This window comes from Plodia interpunctella, chromosome 19, assembly GCF_027563975.2.
Source record: "Plodia interpunctella isolate USDA-ARS_2022_Savannah chromosome 19, ilPloInte3.2, whole genome shotgun sequence".
Taxonomy (NCBI): domain Eukaryota; kingdom Metazoa; phylum Arthropoda; class Insecta; order Lepidoptera; family Pyralidae; genus Plodia; species Plodia interpunctella.
In genome coordinates this window covers 8,988,961-9,013,679 of record NC_071312.1, presented here as the reverse complement: position 1 = coordinate 9,013,679, position 24,719 = coordinate 8,988,961, and the positions used below count along the sequence as shown (strand labels likewise).

General features: G+C 34.7%; 1 protein-coding gene and 1 long non-coding RNA gene across 4 annotated transcripts in view; both read left to right on the top strand.

Annotated features, from left to right (window-relative positions):
* cv-c (crossveinless c) overlaps positions 1–24,719 on the top strand; it is a 230,146-nt gene that overhangs the window by 54,772 nt on the left and 150,655 nt on the right. The window lies entirely within an intron of this gene.
* Positions 1,686–3,686, top strand: LOC128678440 (uncharacterized). The gene is made up of 2 exons (XR_010370174.1): positions 1,686–1,872; positions 2,153–3,686. It is a non-coding gene; the product is annotated as an uncharacterized LOC128678440 (long non-coding RNA).

Below are 24,719 nucleotides of genomic sequence, written 5' to 3'. Positions count from 1 at the left end.
ATCTATTAGTCCCAATACCGATTTACTTAATCGGTGAACATAAATGAGTATTATTCTGTGTCACTTCAGCTCGCAAACAAATGAGGGACATATATTTTTATCGCTCCGTTAATAGTTGCTTGTTCGTCGGCCACACACGGAGACTGTTGGTTTGTCTGTAACGTTTTAATTACAAATAAAGGATTCTTGGTCATGGATCATTGAGGAATGAGATTGGAAAGAATGTACTCTCATTAATTGCCTTGAATTAAAAAAAAGACATAAAACATCAGGTTTTCTCGTGTAAGTATGTCTGTCTCAGCTCTCTCTCTCTCATCTGAGTGTTTTCTGTTTCTCCTTCAGCCGTTAAGATTATTATCGAGACTTTCTTAATTTTTCTACTCCACTTCTCACCTTTCCTTTTTCTTAATCACTGTGATAAAACATAAATCAGTCACTAGTTCATAAAAGTGCAACTACATCAACTGTTCATTAATTACAAAGTATTATCATGTCCCCACTTCAAATAATAAATTCTGTTTGCAAAACTTTTATCAAGCAAGCCATTAAAATGTATTTTATACAACAGGGACCTTAACAAATAAGATAAAAACTTGTGAGATACGCCAAAGTGGTCGGTCATTCGCGAGAGTCTTTTAAATTTATTATAAACAGTCGAGTTTCACTTTTTTGAGTCCCAGAAGATGTTATAGGGTCCGATGTGAGTCAGAACTCACCAAATCTAACGTTATGTTTGATGTTTCGTGTCGTATTTTTATGAGGCGATAAAGTTTGAGAATGTGATAATAAACTGACGACGATAGTGTTTTTATAATGCAACTAAAGTGGCAAATATTCTATAGTCTATGGAATTCATGAAACATTATTCTAATAAAATTTAATCAGAATGAAAAGATCAGTGGTAATAAAATAAACACATGTAGCAGCAATAAACACCAATATGTCTAAGCCAACAGCCAGTGCAAACATCGATGAATACGACAATCAACTAAATGACGTCATTACCCTTATTAATTTTGTTCATTGGTACAGCTGTTTTTTTGAAGGTCTACTCAAGGACACCCTCTCAAGCGTCAGAGAATGGTTTGCAAAATATATTTTATGCTCTTTTTAGGTTGATACTACCAGATGATTCCCAAAATTAATTAAGATTGTTACAAGTCGGAGTGCGCGGAGATCACTCAAGTTCGTCGTCGTTGTCTTTTTTACTGTTTTTCACTTTTGACTACTAAAAACATGTGATCAATTTATCCGCATCTATTTCATGAATAATTCTCAATTTCTAATAAATTTACTAGATCAACTTTACGTAATATTTATTATTTCGTATACACTTAGAAACACATCAGGAATGTAATTGATAAAGTAATAGTCACAAATTGATTTTCTGAAGTACTAATTACAAATATCGATTATAAATTCCGCCGCCACGTCGTAGATATTCAAGTATTTTGCCTAAACACCCGCATAGCTAAACTAAATGAACCATATTGTTACCCACTAATTCGCAGTAATTCGGCATTTGTCGCTTGCAACATCGGATTATCTTGATGAATTACTCACTGTCATAGTAACTCTAACTTGTTAGACATTCACTTTGATCAAATTTATAAGGAGTTAATAGCTTTCAGCATTTGATAGGATCGCGCTATTTATATTAACAATTCAATAAAAGTTAGGGGAGACCGGGTATAAAAGTAACGGCGGGTCAAAAGTAACAAATGCGCTGTAGGTTTGTCTAATAATCGCAACGCCGCTTCGCTGCCGTCAGGTGATAGCCCCTCGTACCCCCCTCACCTGTATTCAGTCGCCGCGAGCGCCACGCGCAATGATGTTGTGTTAGAGGACGCTACGTGATTTTACGAATGAAAAGTAAGTTTTTTTGCATTTACTTGTTTAATGTTTACGTAGTATAAAATAGTGATAATATTCTAATGATTTACATTGTGATTCTTGATCAAATTGATTGTACAGTGTTATAATTCGTTTTTGTCTAGCCCGTTGCGTTCGAAGGTTATGTTTCAAGTTTCGACAAAAATGTGATTGGGTACAAAAGTAACATAGGCCTATGAGTACGAAAGTAACATGTTACTTTTGTCCCCCCTCTGATTAACTGAGAATAATATTTTAATGCATACAATTATTTTCACAGAATGCCGCGACATCGCATCAGAAACACCTCACGAGGAACTACTGATATGGAAGTTTACCGAAAAGCAGCTGAAGAGCATTGCAAGGAAGGCACAAAAATAAGAGCCTTAGCAAGAAAATATAACGTTTGCCATGTAACGTTACACAGATACATAAAAAAAGTTAAGGCAGGGAATACTAATGCAGTTGTTGGCTACCGTTCTGTCAACCGTGTTTTTAGTTCTGACGAGGAAAAAACTTTACAGGACTATTTGATTGAATGCTCTGGAGTTTATTTTGGATTATCTCCATGTGAAGTTCGTAAACTGGCATACGAGTTGGCGAACAAAAACAAAAAAAAATTTCCTGATAAGTGGCATGACACTCAAATGGCAGGTAAGGAATGGTTGACGGGTTTTTTAAAGCGACATCCAAGCCTTTCTTTGAGGAGTCCTCAAGCAACAAGTCTGTCCAGGGCCTCAAGTTTTAATGAACACAATGTAAATAAGTTTTTCGATAACCTTGGTAACGTTATGGACAGGTACAATTTTGAACCAAAAGATATTTGGAATATGGATGAAACGGGGGTGACCACTGTTCAGAAACCTAGCAAGATTATAGCTCAAAAAGGTATTAAGCAAGTAGGTGCAGTAACCTCAGCAGAACGTGGAAGATTAGTAACTGTTGCGGTCGCAATTAATGCTCAAGGAGGACACATTCCTCCTTTTTTTGTATTTCCACTAAAGCGATACCAAGACCACATAATACGAGAAGGTCCTGTAGGATGTGCTGGAGCTGGCAATAATAGTGGATGGATGCAGGAAGCAGAATTTTTGCTATTTCTAGAACATTTCAAAAAACAAGTAAAACCAACGGTTGAGCAAAAATGTTTGTTACTGCTTGATAATCATGCTTCGCATATATCGATCCTAGCTCTAGATTTCTGCAAAATGAATGGTATAGTATTGTTGTCGTTTCCACCTCACTGTACACATAAACTTCAACCTCTGGACAGAGCAGTATTTGGACCATTTAAGAAAATGATAAATACCGCTACAGACAACTGGATGCGAAATCATCCTGGCCAAACAATGACCATCCATTACATTCCAGGGATTGTTAGAGAAGCATTTCCTTTTTCTGTAACTGATAGAAATGCCATTGCCGGATTTACCTGTACCGGTATAAGCCCATTTAATAGAAATATTTTTACTGCTGTCGACTTTGCACCATCATCAGTAACTGACCGTCCATTACAAATTAATATTGAAATTCCACCAACTGATCCATTGCCCAGTTTTGATGTAACGTCTACAAAAGAAGTTGCTTCAGAAACTTCAGCAGACGTTCTTCCAACATCGAATGACCAGCTTACAGACAGTATTAATTTGTCGAGCAAATCACAGTCTGCTCAAGATTTACCGGGCACGTTATCTGCTGAAGGTAATTCTTCATTAACTACTCCAGCTTCCGACCAAAGATCTCACTCGCCAGTTCCAGGACCGAGTGGATTACAACAAATCAGCTCTTCTCAATCGTTTAATTTTACTCCTAAAGATCTTCGACCTTTGCCACAAGCAGGTCCGAGAACTGCTACGAATAAAGGACGTAAGAAGCGAAAGACAGCAATATTGACGGACACGCCTGAAAAAAATGCAATTGAAGAAGAGTACAAACAAAGAAACAAAGCCAAGAAGACGGTTTTACAAGCCGACACTGAAAAACGCAAGAGGAAATTTATATCCACAAAAGGAAAGGGAAAAGGAAAGAAGACAAGGAAGGAAGATAAAGAAAATAATAAATCTGATGACGAAGATTGCTTCTGTCTTGTTTGTCTAGAAAGTTTTAGCAGTAGCCGACCAAATGAACAATGGACACAATGTATGGAATGTAAAATGTGGTCACATGTTGAATGCGTCAATGATGATGAAAATTATGTGTGCCATAACTGCGAGTCTGAATAGAAGACTGATAATGAATGGTCTGATTAGAAATAATATGTACAATTACCTACCTAATAATTGATCTCAATACCAAAACTAGAATTATTTGTAACGAGGAGTTAAAATATTGTTTTGTTTTCATTAACTATTATTTTTTGAGCATAAAAAGGCATAAGTTTATTTGTGTTATTAATACAATTTTTTCTAATAAATAATTTGTTGATTAAAGATATCGTTTTATATTGATTAGAAACCACTTCGTCCTGTTACTTTCGACCCACAGCTTGTTACTATCGACCTGCCAGCGTGGTCGAAAGTAACAACTGACCTTTTTTTTTAAAACCTTTGTAAGTCCTACAAATTTTGTAATAACAAGATAATTCGATACTCTAATTAAAGACTATAAATGAAATTTATATATGCCAACTTCGATTTTATCCAAATTATAAAAACCAATCAGTAACCAAGCCGAAAGTACAAAATGTTACTTTTGTACCCGGTCTCCCCTACTATCATCTGTTGTGTGTAGAGTTCATAAAAATTATACTGTGTCCTACCCTCTTCTTGATATCCCACTTAAGTAGAATCCGCACAGTTTGCAATTCCTCTCACTTTCTTTTGCTACTTACCAAACACTCACTTTCAATTTATGCTGTTTGTCAATAAATCCAAACTGAGCAAAATTATTTCGGTTTCCGAATAAGATCAACACTTACATATATTGCTTAAGATGTTACTTTTGTATGTTAGCAACACCAAACATCGTTCATTACATTTGACAGTTATATACAAATGAACAATCTAAATTATCTTGAAAACAATGGACTACTTAATAAGATTCTGCCAACAAATGTCTGGCAAAGCTTTAGCAAGATCGTTTAGTAACATTCTGACATTTACAAGTGATTAATAGCGCCTTATTTTAAAAGCTTGATTGAGAGATGTTTTAGCGAATACAGAAGAATGCATGTCCTGTGGAGATTGACTTTAACAGGATTCTTTCGACATCATAGGTTGAGGTTGTCGTCTTCTATACGTGGTGATGTTTTTTGACCGATTTCAGTTACCGAGTTAGATTTTCTCAGGCAAATGTTTAATAAACGTAGGTTGTGTAATTAAAGAAAGAAAGAAAGAAAGAAAGAAAACATTTATTTGCCAAAAACATGAGTACAAATAGTCAAAATGAATTAGACCTACACGTTTTACCGAATATAGGTATGCAAATATAAATAAATAAAGAGGAGCATGCTATCCACTACAAATCCAAAACAAAAAAAGAATTATAATGTACTTATACTAGCCCTAAATTCTATCCGAGTCTATCATTAAAGAAATCATTTAAAGTATAATAACATTTATGAGTTAATAAAGACTTGAGATGCTTTTTAAATAGATTTAAATTTAAGCTTTTATATTGATTTGGAATTTTGTTGTAAATTTTCGGTGCCATACATACTATGCTATTACCGAGTAAAGCAGTTTTTGATGGGTACATGCATAATCGATAGATATCTCGATGATTCCTCAGAATAAAGAATGGTCTTCAATCATTGTTACATTGTGTATATATTATTATTGTGTTTAAGATATTCTTCCTTTAAATCCACTCTTCAGTATTTGTTGAAATAAAAACTACAAGCTTCCCAAAACAAGCTAATGATGGTTTTGGTTAGCCAAAGGTTTGGTTGTGACGTGTTGTTCACATGATGCTACGAACATTATTACATGCACGCTCTTTGGTTCACTTCATTTTCTTTTTACTTGAAAGACGCTCATTTATGACAGAATACCGAGTATATTAATACCAAGCACAAAAAGAAGTACATACATTAAAATTAATACAAAAAAATACATAGCTTATGTTTCTTTTATAAATGTTGCGAGAAAGAGTTTATCTACATCTGTGTATATTTTAAAATATGTCAATTCTAAAACGCTCTGCAGTTCTTTTAGAAGAAATAAAAATATGACATGTGTTTTAGCCCCAAATATAAATTTAATTTAGTTGGTGTTACGGCTAAAACTGATCAAATATTTGATGACGATCTACATACAAAACTTAATGAAACTGTAAAAGCAGCATTAAATGAACTAATGTCGGCAAGTGGGTCACCACATGTAACGTGTCGAGTGGACTCAATGCATTTATTTATAATTGAAACACATGTTGCGACCGACCGGGGGACCGCCCGCACCGGATGCCTCACAACGTTACACTTGTGGCCTATGAATATTTATTTTTTAAACTTTAAAACTATTATATTTAATTGCTGAAATACTGCCGAATTTATCAGTATCTTCTGTCTAGGCTACGTGTTTCTAATTCGCCTCGTTACAACATCCACAAGAGGACAGAGATACTGTAGGCTATCGACAATTCAGTATGCACTGTTTTCTTTCATCCGATGGTACTTAGAAGCGCAATATTTCTCCTGTCAAAAATCAGGAAAAAAATCTAAACGTTTATAGAGAAACCACTACTAAACCCATTTTACGAATTCCCACGTGAAACAAAAAGTCAAATACTAATCCTACCAATATTGCTTAACTGTTATATTCTGGCTATACTGTAAATAAGGTTTAATAGAATTTCCTTTTGACTTATTCATAACATCACGAGGTATAGTTATAAATATAAAAAAAACCTGGTTCATTACAAAGATACCCAATCCTCATTTTAATTAGTGAGCGTAATATTTTCAGGCGAACTTCAAAAGGGGCCAACCAACACTTTAAAAGAAACATCGACCTCGCTTCGCAATCTCCCTAAAACAAAGGAAGCACGTCCCTAAAGGGCAAGCGTCCGGGCAAAAACTCCTTTCACAAAACGTCCATTTTCTTTGTTTAAAGGCCAAAACTGGGCGTTACTAAAGAGTCCAGTTTGTATGCCATGTCCCCAATTAATAATTTTCCGCCTCCACCGCCATTGTCCTAAACAATGAGTCTAAGAACTACAAAGAATTGGTAAACGTAGCCGAAATCTCGACCGCTCGTGACGCAACCGCTTGTGGTGGGTAGTGATGTACCACACTATCGATACTTACTATAAGTATATATGGTTTGAAATATATTCTTCGAATTCAATTTACAATTGAACGAATATTCTGTAGTCATAATTTTACATTAATAAGTTTGTCGTTATAAAACTGTGAAAATTCCACATTTAAATACTGCATTACTTATTTTAATATTATAATTTAAATTGATGACACGCTATCCGTTGACGCACTTGTCGAAAATTACAAGTATATGTAGGAATAACTTCCTTATGAGATTTTTAAAATATTTTATATACTGTACCAACCTTATACTCTTCACAGATGATAAATATCTGTTCTTTGGTGGTCCAATATCGATGATGCGAGTCTTTACTTTTACCGATTATATTCGGGAAATAAAAACTATAACAGTAAACAAAAGCTATCGATAGTTATTGTTAGATGTGATTGGGTTTTATTTTAATATATCCTAAACGATATTAATCTTAGTGATGACTATAAAAATCAATTTTCTTTAATGTTTCGTATGTGCATTGTAGATGATTAAGAAACTATTCATGTTAATTGAACGCGCTCGGGTATCTTTAGTTTTGACGAGGGTATGATAGCTAACTTATTATGGATTATCATATGTTACGATATATAATCGTATTAATGTATTATCTTTTCTGTTACAGGTACGTTTTAATAGTTTAATAGTAGCTACATATATAAATAATTCAAACGCTGTAAGTATACTTGGAAATCTATTTCATATTGTTTTTATTTGATAGCATCGGCCCGCTCCGGGTGCAATATTATGCTTATTATATCCATATAAATCTCCATCTTAAATCACACTATCTATTAAAAAATCCCGCGTTCAAATCCGTCGCGTAGTTTCAAAGATCTAAGCATACATAGGAATAGAGAGACAGTGGGAAGCGAATTTTAAATATTTACAGTGTCAAAATTATTTAATTAATAATTATTTAATTCGATGTATTTACAACACTATTCCATTTCCAGCGTTATGGTCATCAAAGCTGACCATCTCGTATCTCTGAACTTTACTACTGGGCTTTAAAAAATACATAGTTTAAACCCAAAAATATGTCACGACTTTTTCAAGTTTTGATATTTATTTATCTAGTGATCGTTTTTAGCGGCTTCAGTTGAGAAAGAGAGATTAATAGTTTTAATTTTAATTTGATACTTTTTAATATATGGAAAGGTTTCGTTAAATCGAGATTCTCAAAAATATTTTTATCTAAAACTTTCATAATAAAAGTGTGTGTTACATAGTTAAGGCTGGGACTCACCAATGCTGTGCAGTGAGAATAAAGAAGTATTGAGTGTGAATATTCTATTGGTTGTTCGAAATCCATTTACAGTCCGCTTATCACAGCACAGCTTCGGTCGAGTCTCAATCTGGTGTATGCCGCACGGCCTATTCTCAGTAGCAAGCAACGAATCTCGAACGAAACGCACTGGAAATTACAATCTTACGCAAGTCGACACGCACGGTGTAATTCTGACTTTATGTAATTGTTTAATGGCCGCCGAATATGCAGATGATTGTGTTTGTTTTCCGAATATTTTAACAATTTCAATGTTAAATATGTACCAGGTGATGCAATGTGAAACGCGTTTTTGAATAATTCTTCGAAAAAGGCGCGATTTGTTTCGATGGAAAATTGTGATTACATTGATCCGTGCTTCCATTTTATTTTAAAGTTATGAAATAATTAAATTTGATGCAAATAAAAGATTTTATTAACCCCGCTTCCAAGAGAAAAAGAAACTCTTCAAACTAGAAGAGTCTTTTCAAACATCCCTGTAGTATTTAATATGGTTGTTTTATGTGTACGGGTGCGGTAACCAGTGACGTGCTCCCAGGGCGATGAAATGAAAAGAAAATTATGGAAGAAATAATTTTGATGTCGTTCAAGTAATATACACTTCTTAAGATAGAGCAAATAGAGCTGTTTCGAGGCTACTTGTGTAGTTTTCATTTTATGGTGTGAGACGTGACAAGCACATCTCCTGAATTAACCGATCGCCGCACCAAATAGGGTTTAGCATCATCATTGGTGATGTTAGGCCCTGTATTTGGCAAGCCGTTACGCCATGACCAGAGGAATGCAAAGTTCTTCCGAATGCATTATCATAAGTTAACACTGAGGTTGCAGAGGAGAAACAATCTAGAGTAATGACTTTATTCTGTGAATATTCTTGAGTAGAATCACAGAGATCCTCCTAATATTTAACATAGACGACCTCGGTGGCGCAGTGGTAAAGTTTTTGCCACTGAACCGAGAGGTCCCGGGTTTGATCCCCGGGCGGGTCATGATGGAAAATTATCTTTTTCTGATTGGCCCGGGTCTAGGATGTTTATTTATATATTTATTTGTTATAAAATATAGTATCATTGAGTTAGTATCCCATAACACAAGTCTCGAACTTACTTTGTAGCTAGCTTAATCTGTGTGATTCGTCCTAATATATTTATATTTATTTATTTATTTGCAATTAATTTTTTACACAAATATCAGCATGTTTATTGTGTTTGAAAAAAATATTTCATAAATTAGATGATTCTGTATAATACTTTATTTTAATATATTAAATAAAACTATCTTTACCACGTAAAACGCTCATCGCGTGATTATTGGTTGGGTTTTGCTTTTTTATAAGACAAAACAATATATGTAACTCTCAACTGTAACTAACTTTAACTTAACTATAACTAACTTTAACTTAACTGTAACTAACTGCCTTTTCGATTCAGTAACACATTTATGTGGATACAAAACTCATCAGCTACAACAATATAGCTTATTTTGTCTCGTCAAATATTCGGTAAAGTTAGATGATTTGAATGAGTGTAGCACGATATTTGAGATTAGTCTCTGTGTGAAGCTCCTCTGTGCGGAGGCCACATTCTCCAGCAAACTACACGAGTCAGCGACCCCGCGCTCCTCTGTGTCAGGGACAGACGCAGTTCAGCAAATGGTTCGGTCAGGTCAGGTTTTGTAATGTGATCTATTGTCGGTTTGCGTCATTGTACTTCTAAGGCTAAGAGCATTTCTCATAGATTTGTAATACTATTAATTTTATAAATGTGGAAGAATCGATGTGAATGAGGATATTGGTGCGCAAAATCTCAGCATGCGTGTTCCTGGAGATCACAGGGTGCCTTTTTAAAATTGCTACGTGAGAGAAGGTATAACTAATATTGAATGTATATCTAACCATAAAGGGCATAGATTGCTTAGCGGTTGAGACGTAATATTATAAATATGCAAACATTCGTATTCAATATGATATCTATAATGAATTTCTTTTGCCATGAATTTACAACAAAACCAATAATATGTAACTGCGAGCCCGCTCCGACTTGGTGGTCTATGGCCGCGTCGCCAGTCCACCTGCTCGGCCATAAACACTAGCTTTGATAGTGTTCGGATTTGTCCAGTTCCTCAGCAGAGGCTCGACGATCCACATTATATCTTAAATTTAAAGCAATTACTATAGCACGAAGGCTATGCAATGTAACTTGAGGTGTAGTCAGTTTTACATGCAACTTAATATTCTAAAAATTCTTCTTCTTCAAGTAGTATGGTACTGCTACGACCGAATTTAGCTATTTATTTTATTTGAGATTTAAAGTCTCAAATAAAATAAATAGCTAAATTTAAAAAATATATAAATAGGATTTTCGATTGTAATATGGAGAAGAAATACTATACATATTGCTCACATATAGAAAAACATTATAGAGCTCAAAAACTATATAGAGACATATAGGTACAGATTGAATTGAAATTATTGGATAAATTCAATAAACTGTCAAAGTACGGTTACATCTACAATAGTTGTTTACTCGAGTCGGTCTCAATTGAAACTGTATCTCGTAAACTAGGCAACGAGCGCGTCAGCGAGCGGCGTGCCACAAATGTAATGTTTTCCTTTGCACTTTACTCAACTAGACTAGTATGTATGACAGCTAGTTTGATCCAAAACGACTGAACCGATTAGGTTGAAATTTAGTACACATGTAATTCTGTAACTCAAATACGGACATGTAAATTTAATAAATACTTTTTTATTAATTTGGAGGCTACTTTTGCGGGTAAATAAGATTGGAAACATTTTTGACATCAGAGTAACAGTTGTACAATTCAGTCAGATTACCGGCCGCTGGCAACACGAGCTCGACTTTGCTTTAACACATACATGCAAATAGAGATCAGTGTGCGCGTCATTGGAACTCGACGGTGGTGACGAAATGTGACCTTCGATTGCTGTACTTACACGATTGTGCTCATTGATCAGCGAACACAACATGGATGGAATTTTAATTTTATGATAAATTTTTTACACAATTCGGAACGGTCAGAAGGAAAAAGCGTATATGTACTGTACATACATCTTTTACTGTTTAATGTATCAGTAATTAACAAAAAGAGAAATAATTTATATTAGGTCTTATAGAAATAAGAAAATAAACTGTATCTCTTAAGATCTGTTTAGATGTTTATATAACTTGGCCAGGGGGGCTTCGCTCCCGTGGGAATTTCGGGAATACCCTATGCGGTTGTTCCAGGTTATTCTACCCATGTAGGTAGGTACTATGTTTCATAATAATCCGTCCAGTAGATTTTGCGTAAAAGAGTAACAAACATACATACAACATACACACATCGTCACAAAGTTTCGCATTTATAATATTTAGTAGGATAGAATTTAAAAATAAAAATGATATGAAACGTACGCAACCTTCGTCGCCTTTCAGTTTACACGAAAGGTTCTATCAAAATTAGAGAGAAAAGTTTTCCCAGAAAATATTTAAAGAATTCCAGAATGCTCCTGTTTTTCTGTATAGATACGTGCTTGAACTTCTCTATCAAGAACGGGCTTGGATTAATAAAAATGCTAACCGCATTCGAAGCGCTACATTTTGTACTATAATTGAAATAGTGACCTACAAAAAAACCTCTTTGGCATCAATAAATAGCTTTTAAATAACAGATGCGAAGAATAGTTGCTATTGTGGAAACGTCCACAAGTTCTATTAGTTTCAAGTCATTGTTCGAAGGCTATTATGTAGATGCTGCTATAATGGCCGTATAGTATTCAATAGTAACTGCCTGCGCCGCGCCAGCTTATGTCACAGACAGGACGGATACGGTTGACGTTTTAGAATTCTGAGTGCGGGATTGTAAATAGGGCGTATATAATGAAACTGTCTGTATATAGGAGATATTAAAGAAAAGTGGGGTCTTTCTGGGGTCTTTATGGGACTAATAGAAGCCCAAAAATTTTTAAAGTGAAAACTTCTTTAGCGGCGTTGTGCACTTTTTGTGACGGGTAAAAAATGTTTAACTCGCGTCAGGACACGTGACCCTGATCGAAAATTCGTAAGATGTCAAAAATGCACAACGTTAATATTCAAGTTTTCACTTCTGCCGGCATTCCCGGAGTGTAACCCGGTTTATTTTTTAATTTTGTCTGTCTGGCTGTTTGTTCGCGCATCACGCAGAAATTACCGAATGGAATTTGATGCGATTGTAAAAAGAATAAGGATGTAGGAACTGCGCTCGGATATCCTTATGATTTACTTACATATTATAAAACAAATTCCTCTGTCGCGTCTGTCTGTTCGCGATAAATTCAAAAACTACTGCACGGATTTTCATAGAGTTTCACCAATAAATTGTGTGATTCCCGAGGGAGGTTTAGGTGTGTAAGTAATATTTAAAGTAATATTTTAAGTTTTAATCCGAGCGAAGCCAGGACGGGCCGATATGTATTATATAAATACAGTTTTTTTTATGTTGAGACATATTAAATTATCATGGGGATGATACTTACTACAGTAATCGTGAGAGGCGTTTCAGGGAAATCAATAACTTGCGAGAATATAAAAATTAATTGTTTAAAATATGATTTAATCGAGTCAGATAAATGTATGGCATAGATTGTACAAATAATTTATTATTTGTACAATCTATGAAATTCAATTTCAATTATGATGTCGAAATGAAAATATTATAAATTCAAGAAAATTTAATAAGTCTTACTAATGACTGGTGAATGGTCGCACAGAATTTTTATTAATTCATTCATAATGCTGGAAAAATAAATTCAATCATTAGCATTGTAATGTCTTTTTTAATATTCATAATAAAGTCAAAGCAGTTAAAGAAGATTGGAACTCAGGACGAATGTTACTTTATAATAAAATGTCTTAATTAAAATTAATTGCCTTGTCAAAGCTTTGAGGAAATAATAAATTACAACAATACTTTTTAACAATGTGTAATCAATTTTATTATTGCGAATAAATTGTTGTAAATAAAATAAAACTTCAACAATAAATCAGAGTTTTGCAAAGAATCAATTTATTTTTGAGGCATGACATTCCTCACCCGCTGCAAGTAGCTCCGACAACATAGCAATATAATTTATTGTTTTTTTGACATCGACACGAAAGCAAAGCTGCCGAAAATTTACCAGATATGGCGGCAAAAGCAAACAAGAAATAAGTGACCACTTGCTCGTCAGCCGCCAACTGTAACGAGGCGTAATTTAAAAATATCACGACTTTAATAAATATAATCAGACATTATGAAAACTAGGTGCAAAATAGTAGAGCTATTTAATTTGTTTACGTGCTCTTTCAGTGAACTAGATAGAGAAGAACATTTCCTTTTCTTACTTTCTATATGTGTATGTTTGTGTGTGTTAAAAAGTATCTATTCTAAAACATACTTATCATTTAAAGATGATAATTGACTGAGACAAAACTAATAATTGTCCTAATTCATAACTTTGAAGTGAACTTTCCAAAAAAATATTTTACGAATATGTGAAAAAAATCACGCAATATTGCGATTTATTCTTTGATTAAATCGTTTACATTTACTGTAAAAACATTGAACGACGAATTAGAAACACGAATGAAAGATAAATCGTGACTACATAAAAAAACTATATTTCTTAAAACCTCAATACCCCGTGACAACTGCACTCAGTGATTCGTCACATCGATTACGAAAGACGCACGCGCCACGTAACGATCACCGCGATCGATACAATGATACAATCGACACGACTTGAGACGAATCGTTTCTATTTGTTCAACACCTCGGTTGCATAGTTAACGGCTTGACAAGTTGTTTCGACGCCGCCGTTTTGAGTCGACACTGTCGGTGTTACATCACTAGTGTCAGTACTCACATTACAACTATCCAAACATTAATGCTAAGAATATGGCTGGTTTTGTTCAGTCAACTGTTATATGAACCTACTAACACCCGCCAGTGCAGTAGCATTAGCAGTAAAACTGCAATTTACCCCACATTACATGGTCACAATTATTTGTATTAACCAAAGAGAGAAAGTTAATTTGATTCTTTAATATCCCAAGGTTTCAATAAACCAGAAGGAAAATGATTTAAGTTTTTGTTTAATGATTAAATAAGTATGTAATTCAGCGAAGAGAATTATTTTTTAGTACTGAAACCTTTAATTCCGAAGTGATTCGGAGAAAATAATGTTGACTGAATGTAAAATACTGGAAATTCATTAAATTGCAACGCATTCATTGAACCGCGCGATTATAGTAGACCTATAAGGCGAAGTCATAAGGTTGTAGGAATTAACGCGTACCTCTTTAAACTTTAAACTGGCGTAGTAAAACCTTTGTGGGCAAGCCGCGATTTGTTAGAGTAGGTACAGAGACCAATTTATTTTCATATAATTCAAAAATTATAATGTGACGAAGAAAATAATTCTCTCAAAGGCAATTTTGATGTTATTTTGTTTTTTACTTTAAAAGGCATATAAATTTGTACTCATTTATTGCTAAGACTAAAGTTATACTAATAACAGATATTAATTGTGAAATAATATAAAAACTAATCAAGTAAATACTATATTTAAATGTAAGGTTCCTATCACCTAGCTGAACTGAACGTATAAGCCTCCAATACTTGTGCATCGCTTATGCAAATACATTTTTCCACACAGATTTAAATTTAGTTTGTTAATGTGTTTGGTACTCATTATACTGATAACATTACACACTTCTTGTGCAAACCAGGCTAAACCAATTTATTTGAATCAGTACTATAAAAATATAGTATTTATGCTGACTATGTGAATATACTATGATTTATCCACAATTTTTATAGTCGCGTATTGCTAGTAATGAGCAGTATTGACAAGGCTTGTGCTCCATGCTACTTTTCCTCTGTTCCGATTTCTTCGTTAATTTTTATTGTAGCAGTCGCGCGACGCTGCTGGTTATTCAATTACGTTTTACGGCCGGCCCGGGCGCGCAATGGCGCTGTGATTTATCGCTTCGTTTGTGCCTTATATACCAACAACATGCGGGAAGGAAAAAGGCTAGTGTAACTTAAACAGCAGATCAATCTACCTAAAATTCCCAATTCACCATTGTTACTATAGAATTAAAGTCCGTAAAAGGTAAGTTTATGTGCAGTCGACTTTGGGTATAATCGATATGGTTACGTGTTCTAAAGTATATAGGATTTTACAAGCCTTGCATTCAAGAATTTCTTATCAATATACTGATATACAGAAAATAAATATTTTTAATTTGTTTTATGATTTTTTCAGCTCTATTTAGCTTAGCGTTTTTCTAGTTTCATCCTCGGAGCGATTGTAAGTCCTCGTAGCCCTGTATTCCATTTCCAACTTTTTCTTTTCTACATTTGACGGCATCCTTAATTGTCAGATCATTATACTTTGAGGCGCGTGTTCCACCTCGACGATGTAAGACAGCATTTCTTGAGCCTACCTACATTTATTATGTTAGAGTTTCAAATTATATTGAATGCCAAAGCTATTTTTATCGACTGTGTAGGAGTCATTTGTTCAAAGTAATATACAACATTTGTGGATATTATTAGTATTTCTTTAGAGGTTTGTGACACGGTGCTTTATATTTTTAGGACAATTGCATGATAAAACTGTTTCGTAATAAGTTATATCTTTTACGACGGATATGAAATGAAATATTTGGTTTTGTATACATGTCACACATTCTGTTTGTCAAATTTTGAAAATATTAGTAAGATTATTACTTGCACAAGGCATTATGATATGTTTAAAGTTAGGTTTAATTTGGTCTAATTAAATAATGTGAGTCTACACTCACAATTCATACTAATTATATATTCGAATGCTACAATATTTTCGACTAATATATATAAATGCGGCTGCTATCACATACTTATAGAGCGGTGAACACACAGTCTCCAACGTAATATGTCATTCACACCCACCGCTGTCATTCGAGTGACAAGGTCAATTATGTTTTGTCTTTTTTGGGTATAGTTCATATAAATTTACAAGTCCTTCAATAAAAATCCACTCACTGGTGTAGCAGTTGCCGGAGGCGAATAAACGTGCACATGATAGGATTAAGTTTTTTTTATTATCACATTTATTGTATTTGTCTTCGAAATTTTGAAGTAAAATGTCAAAACTGCTGAACCAGATTTGATAAACTCTAAGATAGACTGTATTTATCAACCCTCAAGTTTAGTACCTAATATAATTTTATAATAATAAATATGGGGATACACGCCATACTTTGCTATAATTAAATACTTCATGTCGCCCTGTCGTTTGTTCATCCTTCATACGTTAATACCATTGACGGACCGACAAACGAACAACCACACGAGTTTTGAATGTAAATAGATCGTTAAAGGGCTGTCGGCCCTTCAGATATGTTTTACTAGACCTGCGGCCACATACGTGATTTGCATTTGATGGCATGCGCTTTTCAAGTTATAAGGGGGATAATATGTCTTTATTACCAGCTAAAACATATGTACCCCGGCCGCCGCCGGCTGCCTGTCATACCTTTTTTGAATATATAGTTTTTATGTTATTGACATTATTGAATTTTTTTTTTATAAAATTTAAAATATTCATTATGTAACTACACCTTAATAAGCCGTGTTCTACGTCATATAACAGTAGATTGCACTACAAACTAATATAGAACATTCCATTTCAGTAATGAAATAACAAACCATTATTCGCTATGAATATCATCGTAACTGTTCATACACTTTATGGTCACACAGTAGGTCACAGACAGAGTCATTGTCATTACATTCACAATATACAGACAATTTGGCGACCTCGGTGGCGCAGTGGTAAGATTCTGGCCACACCGAACCAAGAGGTTGCGGGTTTGATTCCCGGTCGGGTTATGATGGAAAATGATCTTTTTCTGATTGACCCATGTCTTGGATATTTATCTATATATGTATTTGTAATAAAATATAGTATCGTTGAGTTAGTATCCCATAATACAAGTCTCGAACTTACTTTGGGGCTACGTCAATCTGTGTGATTTGTCTTAATATATTTATTTTTATTTATTTATTTAATATACAATATCGTCTAAGCAAAATCCCTGAGTATAATAAATCTCAATTCCAACTGATATAATATTTATTTTGATGTCACAAGTTTGCATAACATTAATATTTTACTTTATAATTTAATGATTAATTACTAAGAAAAAAATGCATGGTTACAAGTACGATAGTAACAGTAAGATTCAGAGTCAAGAATACCAAAACTCGATAGCCTTATTAGGGTTTATTGATAGAATTGGGATTAAGTTGTGAAAGGTAGTAAGGAATCTTAGGAAAATAATTTTCAGTTTAGTAGTACCTTTCCTCGAATCGATTTTTACAACGTGCAGGAGGAGAAGTACATTTTATATTGTGTTTTACTTTTGTTCCCGATCGGCTTGGCAGTAACAGGGAAAGTAAATAAATCTGGGACTCTGTATTTAACCTACTCCTGTCGAGAGCAGATTGTATGGAAATGCCGTAATGCCAATACAGTTACAGGGTCACAAGTCACAATGCGACGGTCCGTCTGTCTGTGTGTTCTGTATACGGAGAGGTCACTCGACCGGTTTGCGAGCTATGTGACAACACTCGGATGTGTCCGAGCTTCAGGAACCTGGCATGGTGGTTTTCAAATCAAGCATTCCCAAAAAAATTGCAACTTCAGAGGAATATAGTTTTCGATAGTGATAAAATGAGGTTCTTCCGGCACGTCTTCTCAGCAGTTGTACCGGGATGCCACTTTAGTTCTTTATTCAGCAGTCACAGTGAACAGTTGGAAACCAATTGTTCAAAGGCGATTTCAACAATTGGGGGCATGTCACTATTTTAACACATGGAAAAACCTTTTTTGAGAGTTTCCTTCGATAATTCTTTGAAATTCTAATAAAGTCATCCACGTATAACTTTTTCATGTTTTATCGTAACTGACTAAATATTATTGTGTTTATATAATGGAAGTAAATGGCGCAGAAACTTGGCTCTTGGAGCACGGAAAAGGTTGTTTTGTTTCTTTTCGATTGTATTTTTATGATAAATTGCTGAACTTGGCGGAATATCAACTAATTCTACTTTACATATTGTGGTTATTTTTTGTTGAAAAAACAGGGAACTAGAGAGTGTTAGAGATTACTTTCAGGTTTTACAGGTTGTATGCGTAATTACAGGTAGGCGTATGTTGTGGTGCCGATGTCTCTAGAATATAGTGATGATTGAAAGTAATATGTTGCGATTCCCAAAATAATGCAGTAACAAAAAGGTGGCAAAATTCGATATAACTACGATAGAGATAAAAGTAGGCATATTGCGATCTTATGTTGGAAGGTTCCAAAAAGTTGGCGCGGTGCCACCACCGCCAAAAGGTTGGCGGTGTGCATGAAATATTTTAAAGTGGACAAATGGTAGTATAGGATAGTGCTACTAAATATGTAATAATATTATGATTTCTTGTCATTTTTCAATAAAATATATTTTACTTTTCCTTCAATTACATATTTATTAGTTTTCTTCACTTTTGGCCATCGACCAGGAGATTTAGTTATGAACTAACTTTTCATCGTTTATGTTTAAGCGAGGTTGGTATACAATAATAAAATAGTTGTCTTACTACGTACATCGTACATCTTGGCATCACTTTTATCACACGAAATACGTAACTGGAGCCACGTGTCAGTGTTCCATCTCGGTGGCAACTATCTGGCGTAATTAAGTTCTTTGAGAAAGCTTATCTTCGATCATAGAAATTTATATAAAAATACAACAGAATCAGCAGAAAAAAGAAGCGTCGTCGCATAACTTTCGGAATTCCGGAAAACTTTATAAAATGTCTAAAAATTATGTAATTTCTTTAGGAAATCAACACAATTTCTAGGCATCTCAAGTACCTTAAACCATATAATAGACATCTAAAAATCAGAGGAGCTCAAATTGAATTTCTGATTCCGTTTTGCAATCACTAATTGCAGTTGTTTTTGATGGTCCATACCTGAGAGACGGATTTTTAATACAAAATACAGTAGGTTTCGTATTCAAAATCTGGTAGTAGGATGCACTTCTATAGTATTATTGTACGTTCTGTGTATAAGGCTCTGTTGAGTTTACTTGCAGATAAGAGCTATCTCGACATCGGGTTAGCGGTAAACTTTGCTTCAAACAAAACACTTGGGTAATTATTCTGGCCCCCCTCACGTTTATCTCTTGTATTTGTTAAGAAATAATAAAAGCATCATTATTTTCTGTAAAATTTTTATTCTATTTTTTTTTGACATTTTTAATGAAAACTGCATTATTATATGCAGTATTATACCAATACAGACGTTAATTGATTGTATGAAATGAGATATTACCTACATTTAAAAAAATCGGTTATATATAACTGATAATTGTATTACCTTTTTCACATACTACGAGCACATACTCGTAGATCCCACACGACATAAAGTAGCATATGGGTAGGCAGAAGTCTTACAAATACATACTTGTGCCAACTTCTTAATTAAATTTTCATTATTTATTCCGGTTATCTGTAATTAACATTCTCAAGTTAAATTGAAATCTTCCTGGTTTCTGCTTAAACTTTTGCATGCATATGTATGTCTATATAGTATGATAAAACACTCTGTTTTGATAAATTAGCTGAAGAATGGCTATAGAAATTCTGTACCAAATCGAGGAATATGGTGGAAAAATATATTTATTTTCATCATAAACATATTTATTTTTTAGGTTTGATTATTATCCTACCAACTACTGAACGAACACAGAGTTACCTAAGATGGTTCCCGTCATAGATAAAAGAAATATATGGTTCCCATACTCGATCTGACTATAGATCTGCCAAAAGTAGAAAAAATTAACTATTTCCGATTTTATGAAATTCTAGCTTCATTATTTTACGATTGAACGGATTCAAACTGAATTCCATCCTCCATGTCTCGCGGCCGCCATAAAGGGCCGGGCAAAGTGGAGCACGGCCATTACGTGACGTAAAAGGGCAACAGCATAGAGTTACACTGTGACGTCATCAGGTGAACTTAGCGCCCACGCGATTTACGGTGGCCTGTAACACGAGCATTCCCTGTTATCTCCGGTGATCGTTGCAGGAGTTCGCTGCTGAACCTGTATTTCTCCTCCTAACAGTCGTATTCATGCAGTAGTTTATCATTGCCTTCGCTATTTCTCATATTAAATAATAAATTATCCACTAGAGGACAGGTTTCCTCACGATATTTTCATTCACTGGAGCCAGCATTAAACCAAAAAGCTACATGGTGTGATGAGATCTCATGGCTTTTTTAATGTGCAATCACAAAACAAAAGCTAAATCACTTTTATTTACAAAATCCAACGTATTGGCCAATTCTCTATTCATTTCTCAAATGATTTTATTACAGTGCGTACCGGTGAATGAATGGCCGCCTTTATGCATCCGAAACCTCGGAATAACGGAACCATTGCGCAATGCTTTGTAGACGACCTTATCTCGACATCAAAGGCGGTTATCGCAAAAAACTACAACTATTCTTACAGTAGCAGACATGCTGTTAAGACATTCATGAGATTTTAAGTTACGCATATTTTCTGTAATCTGCTACTCAAACAGTATCTATATCAAATATAAATAACATATAATATAAAAAATAAAAAAAATACTTGTGAAATAAAACTAAAAGGAATAACAATGACGCTAGAGTTTGTAGTTTTTGAGAAAAATGAAAGTATTTTTATAACAGTATAAATTAGACGCGAAAAAGAGTAATTAGTAATTGTAAAGGTATAATTTCGGAATAAATGCTTTATTCGCCTTCTTTGCATGTCGACGGTCTCCAACGATATCAGAATTAGATTTTCCCGGACAAGTGTAGCGCCGCGGCCCCAGCTTTATCGGTGGCCAGCATTAAATCGTTAAGAGTACTGAAGCCAGGACACAAGGAGCAAGACCGTAGTGAGGCTCCATAGTTTGCGAGGCCCCACAGTCCACACTCGCAGAAGTTTAGATTATAACCCAATCACAAAGTAGCCCGTCTGCTCAGCCCCGCCGACGGTAGCGGTAGGCTGCACAAAGTAATAACCTCCCAGTGACGATAGATACGGCTGCTTGAACTTTAATGGGATTTCGACATTGCTGCCAGCTTTCTGTACCTGGGCTGAGGTATTCGGGCAATGGTGAATTTGATTTAGGAGTTTATAGGATTTCACATTTTGGAATTGTGTGAAATGTTACAGATATTCTATGGTTTGCATGCGCGGACTTTTGGCCAATTTTGAGCAAAAGTAATAAATGTCTCATCTACGATAAATCGCTTGAAATGGAGCTGATTCAATCCTACTCGTGCCACTGGAGTTTGTATACTATTGTTTAGTCCATCGAACATCACTTGTACCAGTCGAAGATTTATAAGCTACTTAAGCTAGGTACTATGAATAGAAATCATTTATTCCAAAGAATATGGTGATATAAATAGATGACAACAATCAAAAGTACAACATATTCTGCCACAGTCGGCGCAGGAATATCAAGTACTAAAATTACATTATATTATACATATTGAAACTTTTAAATGTTATACATATTTGGTCAACTATTTAATAATCACAAAGTGTGTGATTTTAAGTAGAAATGTAAGTAAAAGTCGACTTAATTGATATTGCAGAGAAAATTGTAGTGTCTTTTTTATTGCACATAGTAACTCATATATTTCAATTTTACAAAATCGTTAAATCATGCCATTTCATCGCGACACGTTGCTCAGAACCCGAGATACTGACAAAAATAAGTTACGAGCGGTAGCACATAACAATCGCGGGCGAAGCAGCGGGTAAAAGCTAGTCCTAAGTAAATACCTGCTTCTTGAAGTGATTTTAGCCAGTCACGTAATAAAATAAAGTGGACAACAACAATAAATTCGCTGTGGCGAGTCATTCAGCGCTCTCGGCATATCCGATGAAATCGCATCCAATATTGTCGCTTCGAGTGTTTGGTTACCGAAACATCGCAGAGTATTGCGGTGCAGATCTCGATGTGTTATTTTGTTGTTAATATTTATTGCCATAGCATTAAAATTTGAGAACCTAGCTCTATTGAGATCTCTTGTGGGTAGGATTCGTTCCATTTATTCTTATCCATAATGATTTTCTGAATCGATCAAAATTTTATTGCAAATAAATACGGTGTACACAGATGTGAGGCAAAAAAAATTTTAATTAAATTTTATTAATAATCTCGTCAAAATTAAAAGAAAATATCAAATCGACTCCCGATCCCTTCTCGAAAAGTTTTATCTTTTACTTTTAATTTATATAATATTATATTGAAAAATTTCATTAAAAAAAAATATTATATTGATATGTTCGAGACGTTCGTCAGCTCTGGATAGCATTACTAAACTGTATTAACTTATATAGCGTTTAAAAGTGGTAGCAATTTGTTAGCAACCTACCGTATCTCTCAATAAATGCACAACGAAAATTTGTTTTGCAGTTCAAATATTTGAACGACTATTAAGAATTCATTTAAACAACGTAGTTTGTGTTTATATCTAGAACTATTCATTGCATATATCTCCGTAATTTTAGGCATGACTTTAGAATACATACTTCACTAACCTAATTCATAGTCAGAGTTATCAATTGTAAGTATCACAGGATTACATGACTGCTTCGCGTGACGGCTCGGCTAAATTTCTGTGGACCAATGTTGTATTTGTCCACACAAATTTTACCGAGTCTATACGGCATGATCGTGAACGGCATGTTCATTGGTCGTTCAGTGTGCAGGTTATTATTGTTACACTACTAATACAAGTATCTACGTACGTATATACAATACATATCATTAGGACCAATGGTTTATGCTTACAATTTTACTTAGCACAATATATTTATACAATAGCACACTCGATAAGAAAGAAGTCACACCCAAAAACCAAAATAACTAACTTTGATAGAGCTAAATTACGTAACGATCGTCCAACAATATTTATTTATCATCTAAACAAAACAATCTTATAAAACCAATTACTACACCATTAGCGGTGAACTGTAGGACTGTTTGCGTAGTGTGAGAGGCACGAGGCGCGCCTATCTATGTGAGAGGCACCACACACATTTCAATTCTAATTCGATCCGGCCGCACTGGGACATATGTTTAGTTACATTTTAATGCAATAGGGTTGTCTATAGCTACTAAACATGTCTGTGTCTTTTTTTTCTCACAGCGCGGTGGCTTACGAGTCCTTTGCCATCGCACCCTGTAATCACACTGGCTCTCTCACCCCCTTCAAATTGGAATACAACAGACACCCTTTGTACCAATGTTTGCGCCTGGTCTGTCTATTCTCGTATTGATCGTTTGTGTAGTATTCTTAAGACATATATTCTACTAACCTTCTTCCATCAATGCTTTCCAGGTGTTCTTAGGTTTCTATTTCTGTATATTTTGAAAGTAAAATGGGTTATTTCTTATTCACAGATAATGTACGAGATTTATTTTATCTCGCACATTTATCTGTCATCAATTCTTGCAATTGGAATTTGACCCACTGCCTGTTTACTATTGAAATTTTGCATGCATATGTAAATTTGATGACAATGCAGTAAAGCAACGAGCTGATTTTATGATAGAGCTGGAATGTGGCCACACTAATAAAATGTAGATAAAATTTCCTCTCGTCTACAACTACAATACATTAATATTCTCACGTCTATTTCTCGTGGGAGTAGCCAGAGACCATGTAGACTAAGTACCAAAGGCGTGTAAAAATTTTTGTATGGAATTGTGGCTTATATCTGTGTGTCATTAGTCAACTTGACTTTTGATCTTCGGTCAAAGACCAGGCCTGTGCACCAAAGGTAAGAATGCTGTCTGTGGCAGAATGCACATGTCAACAAGTTGGCGCTTGAGACAAAGTGGAAGGTGTAGTTAGTATTGTGAGCGGAAGGAGACCGTGGAAAAAGTCGTTCATTGGGGAGTAGAGAGCGATCTCTCTGTACTATAACACTCTTCATTATACTGTGAAACTTTTATAGAAGGGACAGCCCTGAAGCTCACCGTTTTTTACCCGTCCACTTGCGGGCTAATCAAATAAACAGTGAATTGCGGTTATTTCGAGAGGGATCCGAGAGATCGGGAATAAAACATTTGTATTTACGTTTCATTCGAAATCACGGGGTAGACAAAACCTTAAATTGAAGAATAAAATCGATAAAAATATTTCTTGTTTTTTGTTCTATTTATATAAGACTAGTGACCCGCCCCGGCT